Source organism: Mya arenaria, chromosome 10, assembly GCF_026914265.1.
Source record: "Mya arenaria isolate MELC-2E11 chromosome 10, ASM2691426v1".
In the NCBI taxonomy this organism is placed as follows: domain Eukaryota; kingdom Metazoa; phylum Mollusca; class Bivalvia; order Myida; family Myidae; genus Mya; species Mya arenaria.
Genome location: NC_069131.1, coordinates 55,410,956 through 55,429,634, shown reverse-complemented (window position 1 = coordinate 55,429,634; position 18,679 = coordinate 55,410,956). Strand labels below are relative to the sequence as shown.

General features: G+C 33.8%; 2 protein-coding genes across 3 annotated transcripts in view; both read right to left on the bottom strand.

Moving 5' to 3' along the window:
- Positions 1-15,014, bottom strand: part of LOC128205051 (uncharacterized) — a 29,810-nt gene extending 14,796 nt beyond the window's left edge. For both annotated transcript variants that reach the window (XM_052906456.1, XM_052906457.1), the window contains exons 1-2: positions 14,903-15,014; positions 958-1,099 (exon numbers count right to left, since the gene is read on the bottom strand). The gene's annotated coding sequence lies outside the window, so the exon portion shown is untranslated. The remainder of the gene's footprint in view (positions 1-957; positions 1,100-14,902) is intronic.
- The window catches only part of LOC128205050 (uncharacterized), a 68,186-nt gene extending 51,388 nt beyond the window's left edge, over positions 1-16,798 (bottom strand). The window contains exon 1 of the mRNA XM_052906455.1: positions 16,768-16,798. The gene's annotated coding sequence lies outside the window, so the exon portion shown is untranslated. The remainder of the gene's footprint in view (positions 1-16,767) is intronic.
- Between the last annotated feature and the right edge of the window lie 1,881 nt (positions 16,799-18,679).

Sequence of the window (18,679 nt, the reverse complement as noted above, 5' to 3'; positions counted from 1 at the left end):
AATTTAAACATTATGTCCAGCTTTACACGATCTCTTATCACGAAACTACGTGTTGAAATGCCACGAAAATAAGACTGATCTGCATAATAAAACATGACTTTTTATCAGTGTTTTTCGACGGTTGTTAAAGTGAAATACGACTATGTTCTCAATGCCATGGATTGCAAAAAATGCATTCATCCAGCTTCACATGATCTCTAATCAGAACATTGTGTGTAAAAATTGAATGTCATTGTTAGCACAACGTTATAAATTCAGTGCATGAGACTGTACTGAATTTTAAATCAAGAGTATAATTCAGGTTTTTATCAGCGGGTTTTGAAGCGCTTTCCGAAAATGTTCTCAATACCGTAAGTAGTTCCTGATATAAATGTATTAACACCATATATATACGTTGGTTTCATCAGCGTAAAAACGGATAATTAGCTGCGAAATTCTTTATTCAAAAGTCAATGACAACATCAGCCTTCTTATTCACGATATTATATATCTTTATGTGGCAAAGTCATGATTCTTTAAACTGAAAATGCTAAACACCTTGTTAAAGGTATGAAAACCCTAATTCCAGGGATAAGAATTGTGGTACAGTTTGGGCAGAAAATGGGCAGATGGCATAGGCCAAAACGACAATGAACTAGAGAAATAAACAAAATATGAACACCACATGAGCAATATTTACTTAATTAACAAAATCTGTTCCTCAACCTTATTTCTTAACTAAAACGTATTTTGTCTTCCAAATGAGATTCATATATACGCAAAATAAATCCAGGGAATTCTGCCTAAACAGCAAACAGTGTTGTACTAGATTGACGTTGAAGTAACTTGAGCAATTATCAAAATCTAAATTTAATTGAACAACCCTAAACTGTGACACAAGAACTTTGATTTACAAATTTCAAAAAAGCCTTGCTATCAAGGTTAATTAGGCGGACCGATTTATTTTTTATCTTATACCTGTGGAGTCCTGTTTGTATTGGCGAAGAAGTGTAAAAGGACGACCTTATGCAAAATTGTAATGTCAGTGTTGTCAACGGGGATCACATCAAAGACAGCGGAAGTAAATCGATCCGTCACAAATGCGCTCAATGACAGCAGACTGAAAATAATAAGTGTTACATGCACATGAATACAGCAATATTAACGACTCAATGGATTTTTTTACACAGAAGTAAACACCAAGAAATGATCACCCACATGGTGGTGTTAGTAGTTTATACTCCGGGTCCCGGCGTGAGCACATTGAAGGGTCCCAGAGTGACAGTTCAACCATCGCACACCAATCCAGGGAACTATAAGGCGGTTTACCAGTACTAGGTGCCTTCACCTCTGCAAAGAACTGACAACTTCTGTACATGCCAGGGGCAGTGGTACAGTGCGAATAGTCGTAGAAAGGATTTCATAACTAATCACAACAGAAGTAACCTGGTCCGCCCGGGAATCGAGCCCGGGATGTCCGATTCACAGTCCGATTTACCGATTGAGCCAACCGGGCGGACGATCACCCACGTGCATACAATATAGGTATATATCCGTAATGGTTAAAAATGAGGTCGTAAAATTTATGTTTTTCTAAAAGCAGTTATTATTATTTGTATTACATTGTGGTACACGCTCTATGAAGTCTCTCCCACTACGGTGCTTGTTCTAATATGGCCGGTAACTTACCAACCAGCTAGTTAATAATTGGCAAAAATTATCTTCGTGGAAAGCGCCCAGAACATGGGATACGAATCGTGAGTAAAGATGTTCATTAATCAAGATGTCCCATAAGTCGAAAAGAATGATCCCAAATTGAAACCGGTTATACCCTAATCACGAACACATTTAAAGATTTATACACATTTCTGTAAGTTACCAACACTCTTGCTACCGATGGTTCCCGTAGAATGATATATAAATGCAAGTTTACAACAAATGCCGCTATTGAGAGTATAAACGTTTGTTCATTTACCCGATATATTTTTTGGCAAAATATATCGTACTCTTTTTTGTGCTTTTTCATAGTACATACTTAAAATAAACATTATGTTTAGTTCCAAGTTATGTAACACTTATTAAGGACAGTTCAATGTTTTACATTTCGTTAACAGTGCTTCTACAGCTACACACAAACAAAGCTTATGATTGTCTGTCCGTGTGTCCGTCCGTCCACGTGTTACAACATTGTCACTATTAAAATTTTGATATCATTTTTGGAACTATATCATCACTTTACGAAATGTAGCGCACCATGGGACGGTATGTCACGCATACAATTCTTGTTCATTTCCAAAGGTTAATATCACTTTTGTACGTCCATATCTTTTTAACTATATTAATTATGGAGATCAGTTACACTTCTGAATTTGTTTATGACTATCGGTTGCATACAATTCATATCAAACGTCAGCCACACCCAGGTTTTATGTTCCCCAAATCCTGTCCTAACTATAATTTATCATCATTAATTGAATATCAATGAAGCGTAATGGAAAAGCACCTGTTGAATGTGTATCGTGCATAAAATTCCGGTACCACTTCAAAGTCAATGGTGCACAAAACGTAACTGATAAGAATACTTTAAATAGGAATTTTATCAAACTGCTCGAATGTTCGAGTATTATGAGAAGGTCCACTTATCTCAGAAGTTATGCTCTTACATTTTAGTCAAAGCAATACGTTGTTTCTTCTCCTTAACATTTAAATTGGTTATGAAATTTTTCTGGACTGTAAAGCTACATTTAGGGTTTGATGCGCATGTATTTGTGTTCTCATCTCTCATTTTTTAAGACCTGAATCTGGAATAATATTTTTATTACCAAAAACTGCCTTACTACTCTATTGCATATCCGCTATACATGAAGCAAAGTATTTTACAATATCATTGACTTTTATAAACAAGATGAATATACAAACAAGTTCATGCATGGATATGAACACAATCAACATATTTAAACAATGACAATATAAAACATATATAAATAAGGTGTTAACGAATAAACTTAAAAAAATATGTATTTCACAAAAATAGTGGACATGTTCATATCCTTCTTCATGAAATATATTTAACGGTATATATTTAATTAATATATTTAAACATTGGAGATAAATATAAACGACTACCTTAACTTCCATATAAAAGTCATACGACTGTCGAAGAAACCAGCTCTCGCGTTATGATTACAAAAAAGCATATTTGTGAAGCAGCGAGGATACTGACCCACTTACAGCAATGAACAGTTGAATCATATTCAGTGCTGGGTTTGGGTTCAAGATACGGAATACTGCATTATATATGTTTAAAACATATCGTATATCGATGCGTATATATACAACGACAATGAATATATATATATATATATATATATATATATATATATATATATATATGGATGACTCGGGCGAGCTACACCAAACGGGCATGTTTTTGTAACTATATAAATTTCCCAGCGTATTTATAAAAAAGTCATGGACCATGTCCATTTCATTAATAAGTTACAATTCAAATTAAGCCACAAACAGGGGATACAATCCCGTAAATGGATAGAAAGTATCAAACAAATATCAGTCTATTAACTATCGATAACAGTCTAATAATTATATATAACTTGAAATATTTAAATGATTTTACGTAGCATCTTCTTAACCAGAAAAAATACCCTCGAGCTTAAATTTAAATTATCATACATTAGAAGTTTTAATCCAGATCTTTCAGACAAGAGGGATTATCCTTACCAGTCGGGCATATTCATTATGTACATGATAGGGCTAATGTGATATATGTTTATGTTCTGTTCATTTTAATTGTATCGTAATATTTCATGCATCAGGTATAGTTAATGCCAAACCAACAGAGACCCCTTCAGATTATGCTCATTTAATTGGCTGATAATCACTACCAAATCTTGTCGATTTAGTAAGAATTCCCTTTCACAGTTTTACAAAGCATGGTGGGAAAGGCTGATGCAAAATAGCCTTAAGCATGAAAATGACCTTTTTAATTATTATGGTGACAAACGTGGCCAGACTACGTTTTGCCACAAAAACAGTGATTCTGTGAAAATAAAGATCCTGACACATTTTACAAATGTTCGCTGCCAAATCTAATTTTTGGTGTCATTTTAAAGATTAAATAGGCAAGGAACTTGAAATATGTATGTTTACATCAGTCTGCGACATACATTTATGAATAAAGGATCCATCCAGACTTCCTTAAAATATTCTCACGTTTAAACTCTCTTTCTTAGAGAAATCATTTGTTTATATATTTTACTGGCGGGAACCAACAACTTTGGTTTTCATCTTTTGGTATGACAGTGAAACAAATTATGTTTTAAGATTGCCCTTTTAGGCAAGCATCGACATTGTGACTATTGTATCCTAAAAACAGGAGGGAACAGGGCTAGGTACAATGCATGCTTTGTTGTAAGAAATCACATGTTAACCTTCATGAATCCTTCCCAAACTTTTTAATTTCTATATGAAAAGCTACAGTAACACGCCCAATAGCCAAACGTTTAAACATACCCCCCCCCCGTTTTTTTTGGCACAGAGTAAACGCCAAAGACATAGAACACAAAAGCAAATTATCACAAACAAGAAACATGCAACAACAGCACAAGACTCCAAACTAGGTGTATTTAACAAGGGTCGTTAAGTATCGCCTTGGAACGGTCAGTGAAATGTACATGTATTTGGGGTTTAAACAAATTTTCGTGCATAAACTCACTCTTATCCCAACACTCCTGAATAGCGTTGACAACGTTGAATGTAAAATGTGTGTAGGATGTTCACTAAAGGTTTTCAAAGCAAACCTTTGTTAAAGACTTATCCAACTTTACAGTAATTTCCAGCATGATGCATGGTTTAATTTAGTTTTGTGTAAATATTTGAATACAAAAAATTCCCCGCAAACACTTGAGGGAAAACGATTCCTATTTACTGATTATTATAATTCGTTAGGAAACAATAAATAAATTACAATGCATAAACATGAGCGAAAAAAGTCAACAACTTGTTTATTTGCTTTTAACCGTGATCAAGCATTCATTATAAAAGTATGTCAAGGTCAGGAAGATATCTTATCAGAACAGTTTAATGTTGATCGGCTTTCCTTTAACCCCTTTCGTGATATTCTGTCAATTATTCAATTTTCAAGCCGGGTCGTACTGGATCTTCCAGCGCGTTGATGTAAAATGGACCCAAGTAATGATAACACAAAGGAAAATATCTTCCAAAGAAAAATGTAATAATTATTATATATTGTTTCATTAAAAGAAAACACTTTTAAGCAATTAATCATTTTTATTAAGTAGAACAAACACGCGTCATTAGCAGTGTTTTTATTATATCACCTTTTTAACAGATTCCTTTGACAGCATTTCAGATTGCATTGAAATCTGATATTACATTACGAACTAAATTAATCTGAAATGACATCGAATGATTTTTCCAAAGTCTGTGAATAAAAAATGGTAGCAAGGAGATATTTTGCATGAAAGTCATACAAAAACCAAACACCTGCGATATAAATCTACCTAACCCTGCCCGTTTGTTGGATTACGCTCGTATGTGGGACCTTGCCGTCATGTGAGTCATTCATTCATATGACTAAAGTGTTGAAACTCACATCACGTCATGACATCCGAGTCGTATAGGTATTTTTAAAACAATTTCAAAATGCAACCTAATCCATATGTTTTTATGGACGTGGTTCTTACCAAGAGCAGCAATAGTTTGGATAATCTGGCACTAATGCGCACACTGAAATACGATTGGAAACAAAACAATCATCACTGTTACTTGTTTATCAACACGCATCCCAAGACCTCCAAAATCAAAAACATGTAAAAATGACTGTATGGATTTTTTTTATCCAGGGTAGGAAAAAATTATACGAATACCTTTCTACTGCTTATAAAATTATTAGGGGTGACGTTATAATGAACAAAATCTTGACTTAACTGAACTATTACTGATTGGATTAAGATCTTTAAATTTCAGCGACACTCCAAAGGGTTACTTTAGCTATGTGGTCTATATACAGCTTTCTGTATGAAACAAGCACGCTATTTACCGATGGTTGCTTGGCAGTAGATACAAAACGAAACATGCACATTAACCTCATGCGGATGCCACCGATCTTCTATTTACTTCCTACATTTAGGCAAAACATATCGTACATTGCTTTTTTATTACCATAAGACAAACAAATTTATTTAATATTGTTTACTACTAAGTTTCATTTTAATCAAACAGTTTTCAAGCTATATCTACAACTAAGGCTTTACCATCACAACATGTGCATACGAACACAAATCTTTGTGAAAAATAAGGATTTTTCAAACATTTATTTGTACGGGATGTCACGCATACAATTCATGTTTTTTCTCAAAGGTCAACGTCGCACTTCTAGGTCAATTGTGTTCATTATGGACGTCAATTCATCACATCCTGAACATGTGTGTTGCTCAATTAATTCATTCAATGGTTTAGAGTCATTTTGAAGAACAAATTGGCAAGAAAATTGAATATGTATGTTCTCATTAGTTTGAGAAACCTTCTTTCTAATTTAGCAGTCATTCTGTTTTGCTAGGTTTATATCTGGCCACGATCTCCCCGATTAGCCAGAGGCTAAAAAATCGGGGAGCTCTACGATTAAATGGTCTACTCCACGTTCTGTTACCTTCCTTACGAAATCAGCACGTTTTGTTGCGCTCTACTGCGCTTTGCTACGATCGAGCCCACGATTTGCATCACGTTCTGTTACGCTTTGTTGCGATCAACACGATTGGCTTCCACGCTCCACCACGTTCCGTTACGTCCTGTTAAGATCTCCCACGACAAAGCCGCTTTGTTGCGATCTCCTGCGATTTGACCTACGATTTGAGACAAATAACCACGTTTTACGTCACGATTTGATATTTAAACAAGAAATAATTCACTTTATGCTTATTATTCGCAACAATGAACCAGCTGGATATAGACGATCCTGAATTGGCTGTTCAATGTGCTATGTGCTACATGCTATCACGCTTAAGTTAGTCCGTTTGCTTCATTCCGATTGTATCAATCCGAGAACGAACTTTCGGCAAAAAAATATTTGAAAGCTCTCCCGAATGACGATTTTATTTCAAGTTGTGAAATTTGCGTTTTTCACTTTAAGTCAAAGCAAACAAACTTTTAAAGAGGGTTCAACCAGCACCACTCTTTCGATTGTGTTATTTGTGCCAAACCTTGTGTTAAATCCATTATGAATTTAATACTATATTAGTCACTTTTCTTATTTAGGCACAAGGTAACGTCAAAGTATGGCGCAACGTGCTACGTGGCAACCAAAGCTTATTTGACGTCATTAGTGCAACGACATTTTGTCACCGTATCCATGTATGTAATAACAAGACCGAATCGTTGTCAGAAACGCTTAAACACGGATGTCGGGAAATGCTTAAGGAAGGAGTTGCGGGGTTGAGGTCATTATCGGGGTATGAACGCGATTGAGCTGGTCAAAGTGTGTGGAGTCCGTTGACTGTTTATAACAAAATCATCTTTGGCAACATACCTGTGGATTACTATTGGTATTGATAAGGAAGTTTCGAAGGACGACCAAATGGAATATTCTATTAGTATTTTTGCCGACCAAGATCACATTATGGAGAGCGATATTTAATTGACCAAATGCGCTCAACGACAGCGAACTGAAAATAATAAAGTGTTACTTGTAAGTCAACTAAAACCTCAAAAGGACACAAAAATAACGACTCCAATAATGACTCCAAGGAATTTTAACCCTGTGGTCATCATTCTTTTCAGAAAAATGATCCCCTGCATGCATATGAAATAGAAAGAAATCCGTAGAGGTAGAAACGATTTGTGTCATTCTAATAGCAATTATTATTATAATTATTATTATTATAACTGCTACTGCTACTGCTACTGCTTCTGCTACTGCTACTGCTACTACTACTTCTTCTACTACTAATACTACTACTACTACGACTACTATTTTTATCAGTATTGTTAGTTAATACTGGGTACAAATTGTCCTCCTGCAAGGCGCTCGGAATATGAGATTGGAATCTTTAGTAGAATTGTTCATAAATAAATTTGTCCATAAAGCCTAGCCGTAATTGATACGAGTGACACTATAATCACGAAACATTTTACCATTTATACCTGTTTCTGCCATAGCAGTTATATGTTATGAAACTTTCAAACTTACAACGAATGCCCCGCATAAGGACGAACCGATTGTTCATTTACTCGATGTATATCAAGTCAAGATCTATCGTATCCTTTAAGTGTTTTGTCATAGTATATAAATACATGTTATTTATATTACGTATAGTTCAAAGTGTCGTTACAATAACAGTCTAGAATTCAAGGTTATGCATCTCGCTAACAGAGCCTCCAAAGCCGTCACAAAAACACACAAAAACAAGCTTTCGTTTATCCGTCTATGTAATTTTATTTTAACTTAAATAAATGGAGCGTGTGCCACGCATACAATTCGTGCTCATTCTAAAAATTTAAGATGACATTTAAACGCAAATTACGCTTAAACTTTGAATCGGAGCTCAGTAATACTAAACAAAATTTCAAACTATAGTCTGCATACAATTTGTTTCGAAATCAGTCAGTTCAATGTTGCGCAACATGAACTTAATAAAAATATTGTCTTAGCCATACCTTTTGCTAAGGGCGTTTTTGTTGGTAATAAACTGGTTTCGGTGTTTATATCGGTTTTATGAACTGTGCATTTGTTGTAACAGCTTCAAATAAAACCAAAACCAGTTTCATCGTTTTTAAAAAAACAACAAAAAAAACGGTTTTTGAAACTATCGAAACCCCAACCGGAGGCGGTTTTAACAGTTCGTTCCATCCGAAAACTAGTTTACTTTGAAAGCAACATGGCGGAAAGTGGTCAACCACGTTTCTTGAAACTCAATCTTTTTGATAACAATGCCTTACAATAGGCAAATGAGCTAAATGAAAAAGGTTATATTAATAATTAGAAATAATGGCTACATGCAGTGGCTCCGCCATATTGTTGAAACTGTACACAAAACCATGCATTTGTTACTTCAAGCAAAACTATCAAAACCGGTTCCGAAACTGCTGAAACCATTGAAACTAAAACTGAAACTGGTTTGGTATCAACAAAAACGCCCCAGGATTGCAATGACAGTCACTGTAGAGCACCTGTTGAATGTGTGTCGTGTATAAAATTCCTGTTTAGATAAATAGGCACTCTTACTTCCAAATAAGATTAACCACAATTATTAATATTGTTTTAATATTCCAAAAAGGATGAATAAATGTCGAGAACAATGGTTCTTATGAAGGTTACCGAGTTTAATTTGAAAGAAATGAGCATAAAAAACGTTATGAGACTATAGTTGACCACAGTAAATCTTTTAGCATTCACCAATCCTTTAATATTTTTGCGCTTTCTGCTATCAAAATACACGGTTACAATCTCGTTATCAGTAATTAATATTTTCCGTAAGTGCATTACTTAGTAAAGAGTTAAAGGTTTATCAGGCAAAATGTATTTTTGTTAAACTTGTGTATGTATTAATTTTGAATAAGAGTGTAACTTTAAGGTTCACTTAAAAGTCAGTTAACTGATTGAAATAATATGAAGATGAATTCAGACTACTAGAATCATGAGGGGTAGAGCATCATGAGAAGTTACAGTTATCTATCAATAAAAAATATCTGGAGTATAAAGCTGCATCTGAAGGTTTCTTACGCATGACATTTGCGCTCTCATCTCAAAGGTTAATGCCATATGTAGAAAGCCATGTTCAAATGTTATACAATATGTTTAGAAATTCTGAGCCGTAACTTTTTGTCAGTAAGTAATACTATTTTATAGGTTTATTGAACACGATTTAAAAGTTGTTTTTATAATTTTAATGACACCATTTATTCACCATAATTGTATGCTATGTTAACGTCTGACATGACCGTCTTGGTGGCATTTTTGGTGTATCAATGTCTTGTCGTGTTTGGTAAACACTTGATGCTGACACTTCTCTGATTACTCTTCTGATTTTGATGTTAATGCGGACTCCTGTCGTACCTTATCTGTAAGTACGCGACTTTTTTAAATCATGATTAATAATAAGATAATAACATATGATTGCGTATAACAGCTGTCATATGACGGAAGACAGTGTTTTTACATCACTGATAACAGGCAGTAACTGCCATGTACTGACTGTGCCCTTGCGTTAATATCATTATAGGAAATTTAGAAACTCACCCAGATCTGTCTGCGCGCTATCTTGTTATCATTATATTACAATACGTAATAGGATAGCATGTTGCGCAACGCCTTGGGATTGAGATAAACACAAGACTATTTAATATTTAACAGATGTTAAGTTTTGCCCCTTCCCCTCATACAATCTCGACGACGGTTTGTGTTTGGACTGGAATCCAGAATACTGCTTATTAGGCTAAGTTAGAGCAATTTCCACAGGTGCAAATCACTTCTTACGACTATATATTGACATTGCAATTTTGCCAACCTTAGTATTTGAACTTTCGCTTTTTCTTTTTAAATACTTCCTACAGGTGCAAATCACTTCTTACGGCTATTGACATTGCAGCTTTTGCAAACCGTAGTATTTGAACTTTCGCTTTTTGTTCACAAATACTTCCCACAGGTGCAAATCACCAAATTTTGCACACGTTCGTTGTTTTGCTAATAAATAGTCTGCACAAGTGCCAATCCCTCATAATAGCTATTGACTCAACCACTTTTACACAACTCTGTATTTGAAGTTTCTATTTTTGCTAACAACGACTTTGTACAGGAGCTAATCACTCTTTAAATAATGACTATTGACACACCAACTTTTGCTCATTTTAGTATTTTAACTTTCGAACATGTTGAACAAACTTTGAACAGGTGCATTTTAATCTATTTTATCAACCATTGACACAACAACTCCTCATATTTAAACTTTCTGCATTTTGATACCTATATTAACACGATGTGCACATTAATACACAGATTGCTTTTAAATACATGTATGCTAGTTAATGGACACTATTTTAACTTTGTATGTGTGAATTTAAACACAATCAGTAAATATGTAGTTAATTATGTACAATTATGTTTCATTTCTTTTTGTAAAAATGCAGTATCATTATAAAGATTATTGTTAATGATGTTAATTTGATATACATGCTATTGTTGCTGATTTCTTAATATTGATCACCAGTAAAATTTTGCCAAACTGTTGTGTTGTGATCTCCCACAGTAATTTGGCCACACTTATACTTGTATAATGTCTGACGGTTGAAGGCCGCAATTTGATTTACATGCTGTTGTTAACTACTTTTCAGTATTGATCTCCCACAGTTATTTGGCCAAACTGTTGTATAATGTCTGACGGTTGAAGGCCGTAGTTTGATATACATGCTGTTGTCAACTACGTTTCAGTATTGATCTCTTACAGTAATTTGGCCAAACTGTTGTATAATGTCTGACCCTTGAAGGCCGCAGTTTAAATTACATGCTGTTGTTAGCTACTTTTCAGTATTGATATCTTACTGTAATTTGGCCAAACTGTTGTATAATCACTGACGATTGAAGGCCGCAGTTTATTTACATGCTGTTGTTAACTACTTTTCAGTATTGATCTCTTACAGTTATTTGGCCAAACTGTTGTATAATGTCTGACGGTTGAAGGCCGTAGTTTGATTTACATGCTGTTGTTAACTGCTTTTCAGTATTGATCTCCAACAGCACTTTGGCCTAACTATTGTATAATCTCTGACGATTGAATGCCGCAGTTCGTTTAACATACTGTTGTTAACTACTTTTTAGTATTGATCTCTTACAGTTATTTGGCCGAACTGTTGTATTATGTCTGACGGTTGAAGGCCGCAGTTTGATTTACATGCTGTTGTTAACTGCTTTTCAGTATTGATATCCAACAGCACTTTGTTCTAACTATTGTATAATCTCTGACGATTGAATGCCGCAGTTCGATTAACATACTGTTGTTAACTACTTTTCAGTATTGATCTCTTACAGTTATTTGGCCAAACTGTTGTATTATGTCTAACGGTTGAAGGCCGCAGTTTGATTTACATGCATTTGTTAACTGCCTTTCAGTATGGATCTCCAACAGCACTTTGGCCAAACTGTTGTATAATATCTGACGATTGAAGACCGCAGTTTGATTTACATGCTATTAATTCCTGTTTCTTAATACTGCAGAAGCAATGTGACCCTTTAAAGGTCAAATTACCGAACAAGCACACACATTCATGTACTTTTATAATAATTGTTTTCCCCTGTGAGATATGTTTTACTGTAATAGCTGTTGCATGTTTCTTCGTGTTCTTCGAATATGATCATTTCACACATTCTTTTTCTTACATGTCCTTTTTAAACATTTTCTTTAGTCTTCAATAACTATTTGCCAATGTATAGAACTGCGTATAAAGTTGCTTTTTTGTTCTATTTATGAATGCTCATAATGTCACTCTATTGTATACCAACCTTTCTGTTGAACTATTGTTACACAATTATAACATTCATTTGTGGAAACAACTAAATTTATTCCATTTATAAGACTTTTCAATAATCCTTTCCTATTGCTTTAAAAATTCTGACATGATCATTTTAATTCGTTATCATCGAACTGCTAGAATAAAATGTAAATACCTTGCGCATTTGCAACAAATGTTCATTTCATAAAACTGTTCCTACAAATTGTTCTGCTTCTTTACCCTTTGAAAGCATTCATTTGTATGTTAATGTTATTCACATGCAAAAATTACCAACATTTGTTTTGCATTTCTTTTTAAAATTTTGAAATCAGCTATTTGTATGTTGTTGTTGAAATTCTTCATCTTAAATACTATTGTACTTTAATCTTTATTTCTCAAAACCATCCTGCCTTTTGTATTGGACTCTAAAGACTGCTTCACTGTGTTGTGCTTTGTTGTATATAAGTATGTATATATGTTAACATCCATTTATTCCATTTCAAACTATTCATTTGAAGGGACTGTACACCAGATCGGCACCAAAACGGCGGGGGTTTTTGGTAACAAATCGCAGGACAATTATTTAACAGAAGGTGTTACGCTTTGATATCAAAATTGTAAAAAAGGTACCAAAATGTAAAAAAAATGTGTCGGAGACCGGGTTCGAACCTGCGTCGCCAAAATTGCAGCCAAGCGTCGTATCCACTGAGCTACGACGGCTTACTCTGATCTGATGACATAATTAAGCTATATACCTAACTCGGTAATAACACGTGATAACACCGACTACCCAATCACGCTAATTTAATGGAAAATATGAAATAACTGCTAAACTTAAATAAATTGTAAACTATGTGGTACCTCAGTTAGTAAGTTTCAATGCATTGTACACATTAATACCAAGTTTATGACAGTTTTCGACAATTTTCTTTTTTCCACAATTTTATCATACGGAGTACAGCCCTTTTAAGACTTTAAGTTTGCTATTTCTCAGGGTTTTTATTAGTACCTGTATATGTAATGGAAGTGTGTATTTCATGTTGCATATTTCATTCTTGAAGGACACATCTGTGTTTCAAAACCAAATATTGCTAGTTTCATTCTGAATATCATGTCACACTCAAATCTAGTCACTTATTTTTTAACTTGCATTTATATTGTTTCAATTTCATATTTTGAATCAAAGTGCCAATTTTTATTTCTCAGTTCATTTTGCCCCATTTTACATTGTTTCCTGACTAACATGACTAGAACAAAATAGCCTTACAGTCATTTATAGTGCCCATTCGTTCTAATTTCATCACTCCAAATACACAAACTGCAGCTTTTATTTTATTTCTTCCAACAAAGTTGTCATTACAAAACGTTTCAATGTATTACTCAAAATCTGTCTTAAAGTAAAATAAAGCTTGAAAGATGTCCTGCATTATTTGAATACGATTTGTGAACTCATCCATGTTTGCATTATATATATGTTATAAAACGAACCATGTGTCAGTACTGAAACCGCCCATTTCACAAAACACTATCTGTACATTGCTAGGGATCGTTTTAGAGCGAGCCTTTTTTTGCTGTCTCCTACAGCAATTTTGTACTTGTTCATATATATTCTCTTTTTTCTGCCATATATTACTCGTAACATTTTACAATAATACAATGAAAACTATTTTGACAAGCCAAGCAGTAAACAATTTAACAGTAAACCCTTTTTATATGCACAAGGTTAAGGCCTAAGCGTCAATGAACTAGAGACACAAACACATGAACAGATAAACAAATATTACACTACGCACGGACCACATTTGCACTCATTTAATCAGCTTAACCGATAATTGACGGGATAACCGCCTTTGAACGGTCCGTGAAACCCAAGTTCATTGGACCAAAGTGTACATGACGCCATTACCTCACACTTGTCCCATCAATTATCAATCTTTGCTAAGTTAAGAATATAAGCCTAACCAGAGCAAGCATCAACTTGAAAACAATTAAGAATATAGTAAAAATGCCTCATTAAGTAATTGCAAGTACTCATCGACCATATACAAATATCATCTGCATGAAATGAATAACGCCGGAGCAACAATGCTAGCTATTGAAAGGTACGTTAAGGTCATTCAATTACTTTGTCTCTTGCATAGTTCGCCTCAACAAGGCAATATTGATTATAATAAAAAATAACAAAAAAGTGAACATATACATAATTATGTACAAAACAACACATTCATTTAATGACGAATATAAAACAATAAATAAGGTTTTAAGATTAAACTTTAAATAAAGTGTATTTAAAAAAGAGATAAATGTTGTTATCCTTCCTTATATCAGAAATCTACCAGTTTTTTTTTAAATAGTTCAATACAATGTTTGAAATAAATATTAAGTATAAACTAAACAAGATTACCTCAACGTTCAGCCAATTTAATAACCGCACGACTGTCGAAGCATCCAGCTCAAGTGTTTTGCTAGTTAAGATAACATTTTTATACAACTGCAGGGATTGTGACAAACCTTCGGCCTCTTATCTCAGCCTTGAACCAGATTACGGCGAAGAACTGTATTTTCACGGTTTTCTTAAAAAATGATATATGATAAATGGTATCTTTTACTTTATCTCTTTATGATTTTATTATGTAATCTGAGAGGCCAAAGTCGTTTGTGACCAGAAATATGTGCGCATCACACCAGAAATAGAGTACAAATCAAGTTAAGTGGATTTTAATACGCATAACCCTATTAATGTTCTGAGAGGGCCTTTAGGTCAGGCCCTATATGTCTTTATGAACATAAAGTTTGTCGAAGGGGTTCGATTTCATCAAGAAGACAGGTATCCGGGATACAGCATTGATAACATACCAATTTTAGTCGCAAAATGAGTATGTGTTTTATCAATATATGGTCCATATATAAGTCCAATCTAGTGAAAGACAAGAATTAAACCTTCACAATAATGTTCCGCAAACTGCAATATTCCAGTTATTTACAACGCTTAATAAGCTATTTTTAACTTGCAAAACATTCATACAAGCTTTGCAGATAACCCTGATCATGCATTCATTATATCAGTTTTTCCAGATTCACCTCAATTCTTATCACGACATTGATTGCTGAAATCATAATGTTATTAAGATAAAACGATTAATTAATGCAGTGCACGCAACTGATCTGCATAATAAAACATATATTAATCAGGTGTTTTTTCGGCGGCTTTTGAAGCGTAATACGACAATGTTCTCAATGTTATAACTATTTCTTAGTATAAATGTAGAAACAAAACTCCCCGAAAAATACGCGGGTTTCATCAGCCCACTAAAAGGCCTTATTTGCGAAATGCTTCATTCAATAATCAATGACAAAAAAGTCCTTTTAATTGAGGATCACATATAAAAAAGTGTCAAAAACCATAGAGAAATTGCAAATGTAAGACCCCTTATTAGAGAGATAAAAGCCCTAGTTTAAACGAAAATAATTTTTGACAAGTTTGGCCATAGTCCATTTAAGTACGAGACTTCCCCTTACATGCCATGCAATGACTTATTGATCAATAATTGTACATAACAAAAATTGATAAAATTGACGACACAATTAGATTTTCCTCTCATATATCGACCTTAAGGCTGCTGATACAATACTAGTTCAATGTTCATGTAGACCTGAAATAAAAAGATGTACAGAAACGAGTTTTACTCGAATAAGTAGTAACAGTATCAAAAGCAATTACTAATTCAAGAAATGATAAAGTAGGCGAAAATAAAAGTTGAAAAAAATACTAGGCTAAACCTGAATATTTATGGATACAGTAACTGTTGAAAATAATAGTTAAAAACAGATCATTCACATGCCGACAAATATATTGCATGGAATGTCATTTAAGTGCAATGTCTCAATACTGAAGGCAGTTAAATGATTACGTCGGCTCTTTAGGAAAGAAATGAAATTCCATTCATCTAATACAATTTGCATCATTGAAATTATTCAAATCGAGCGCGTATCAATTTGCAATGAGCCAAGTAGTGTACAACTCTTACATTTGCTCCCTTATATGTTCTCTAATCTCTTATTCATGTCTCCAACGTTAGAACTGTTATATCATCATGTGTTTTGTCTGTAACACAAGTACATTTTGCGAAAAAGAATGAATCAGCCGAGACACGTAATTTGCGTCATTATATGGGTATGCATGTTTCTTGCAAATAGTCCTAATTAATGTTGATGGAATATTTAAGACATTTTTATACTGATAACAATTATATGACTAAAATTATTTACCAGGACCTTTGTCTTCAGCCTAGTCCAAAGTGAATGGTGCCCTTGAATATTATGCAGCCATATGTAAGATATCGTCAAGAGATTTGTCATGGATCTGCTCGTGCATATATTTGCTCATAACAGCTGCAATGGGTAAAATGGAGTTGCTATTTTAGATCATCTTAAAACTAAACCGCAGCTTGCTGATGATAAATGAACTAAAATATAGCAAAAGGTGAACGTTTGTTGGGATTGGAATATAAAAACAACAAAATTGCCCGTTTGTGAAATCACGTCCGTTTGTAGGACATTGTCCTCACATATAAGATAATGGTTTTGACGATGATGCTGATGCAGATGAAGTTAGTGATAATTGATAATGTTCAAAATCTCATCAAGTCAATTTTTATGACAAAATCACCCTAAACAACAAACCTGTGGAGTCCTGTTTGTTTTGGTAAAGAAGTTTCAAAGGACTACCTAATGCAATATTGAATTGTTATTTTTGTCGACAGGGATCACATCACGAACAGTGAAAGTTACTTGATCCGTCAGAAATGCACTCACTGACATCAGACTGAAAATAACAAAGTGTTTCGTGTAACTTAACACACCAACAAAAGCGACTCAATGAAAAATGTTACCAACTTGTCAACACTTTTTACAGAGAAATGAGAGAAAATGAAGTCGTAAGATGTATGTTATTTTAAAAGTTTTTAATATAAATATTCAAATTACACGGAGCGCGAAGACGAAGTCAAGAATACATTTGTAGGTCAGTTTTGATTTTTTTAACTGTTTTATTTATGAATTGGAGCTCAATAAAACTTCACAATTTATTATATCGTTCGCATACAATTTATATAAAAATCATTCACACTCTTGTTCAATGTTTAGCAGCATGGACATTTGTTAAAATACTGTCTTAGCCATAGCTTTTAATCATAAATGGGATTCTAATGAAGCGTAACGAAATTGTAAAGCACCTGTATGCCGTGCATACAATTCCTGTTTAAAGGTCAATGATGGACTATATTGTGATTAAGTGATTAAAATATATTCATAAGAATTCTTTTAAACGTTTAGAATGTTCGTGCATTATGAGCAGGAACACTTATCTCAGAAGTCATGGTTACCCTTTTAGATCATAGAAATACCTTACTTGTTAGAGATGCACTCTTGTTCCCAAATAAGTACCACAATTAATGCAATTGTTTTATTCCCCGAAAAAGATGAATAATATATTAGAAAACAATGGTTCTTATGAATGATACCGTGTTTAAATTGAAAGAAAAGTGCATAAAACACGGTATATTGGTTTTAAATTCGACTATCACTTTAAACTGTTAGTGAACATTCTTTATATAGTAAAGTTTAATTGAATATATTTATTGCGCATAATATTTGCGCTTTTATTTCAAAGGTCAACGACACAATGAGAATGCAATATTGTTATGTTTACATATTCTTTATGTCAGCTATAACCTTTTTATGGAAATGCTTACTAATTTCATTGATTTACAGAGCGAAATTTGTTGGTGGTGTTTTTTATAATTATTATGACACCATTTATTCATCATATAATATTACGTCCGATATGTACCTGTTTAGGATTTAAAGAATGGTAATAATTTTGTAGAGCACAATTTTACTGATTTTTATAATATAAAATGACATTATTTATTCATCATACTGATGCGATGTGTGTTTATTGCTATTCGTCCGACATTGCCACATCGGGTGCATTTGTCACGTTTCAATGACCTGTAGTGTTTGTTAAACACTTGGCGCTGGATTATATTACAATATAATATCTCATATTTTACCTGATCTATAAATGGGCGAGTGTTAATAAATTATAATATGATTATTTATAACATTTGTCAAATGATGGAAGACACAGTGTTTATTCATGGCGGATTACCGGCTTTAC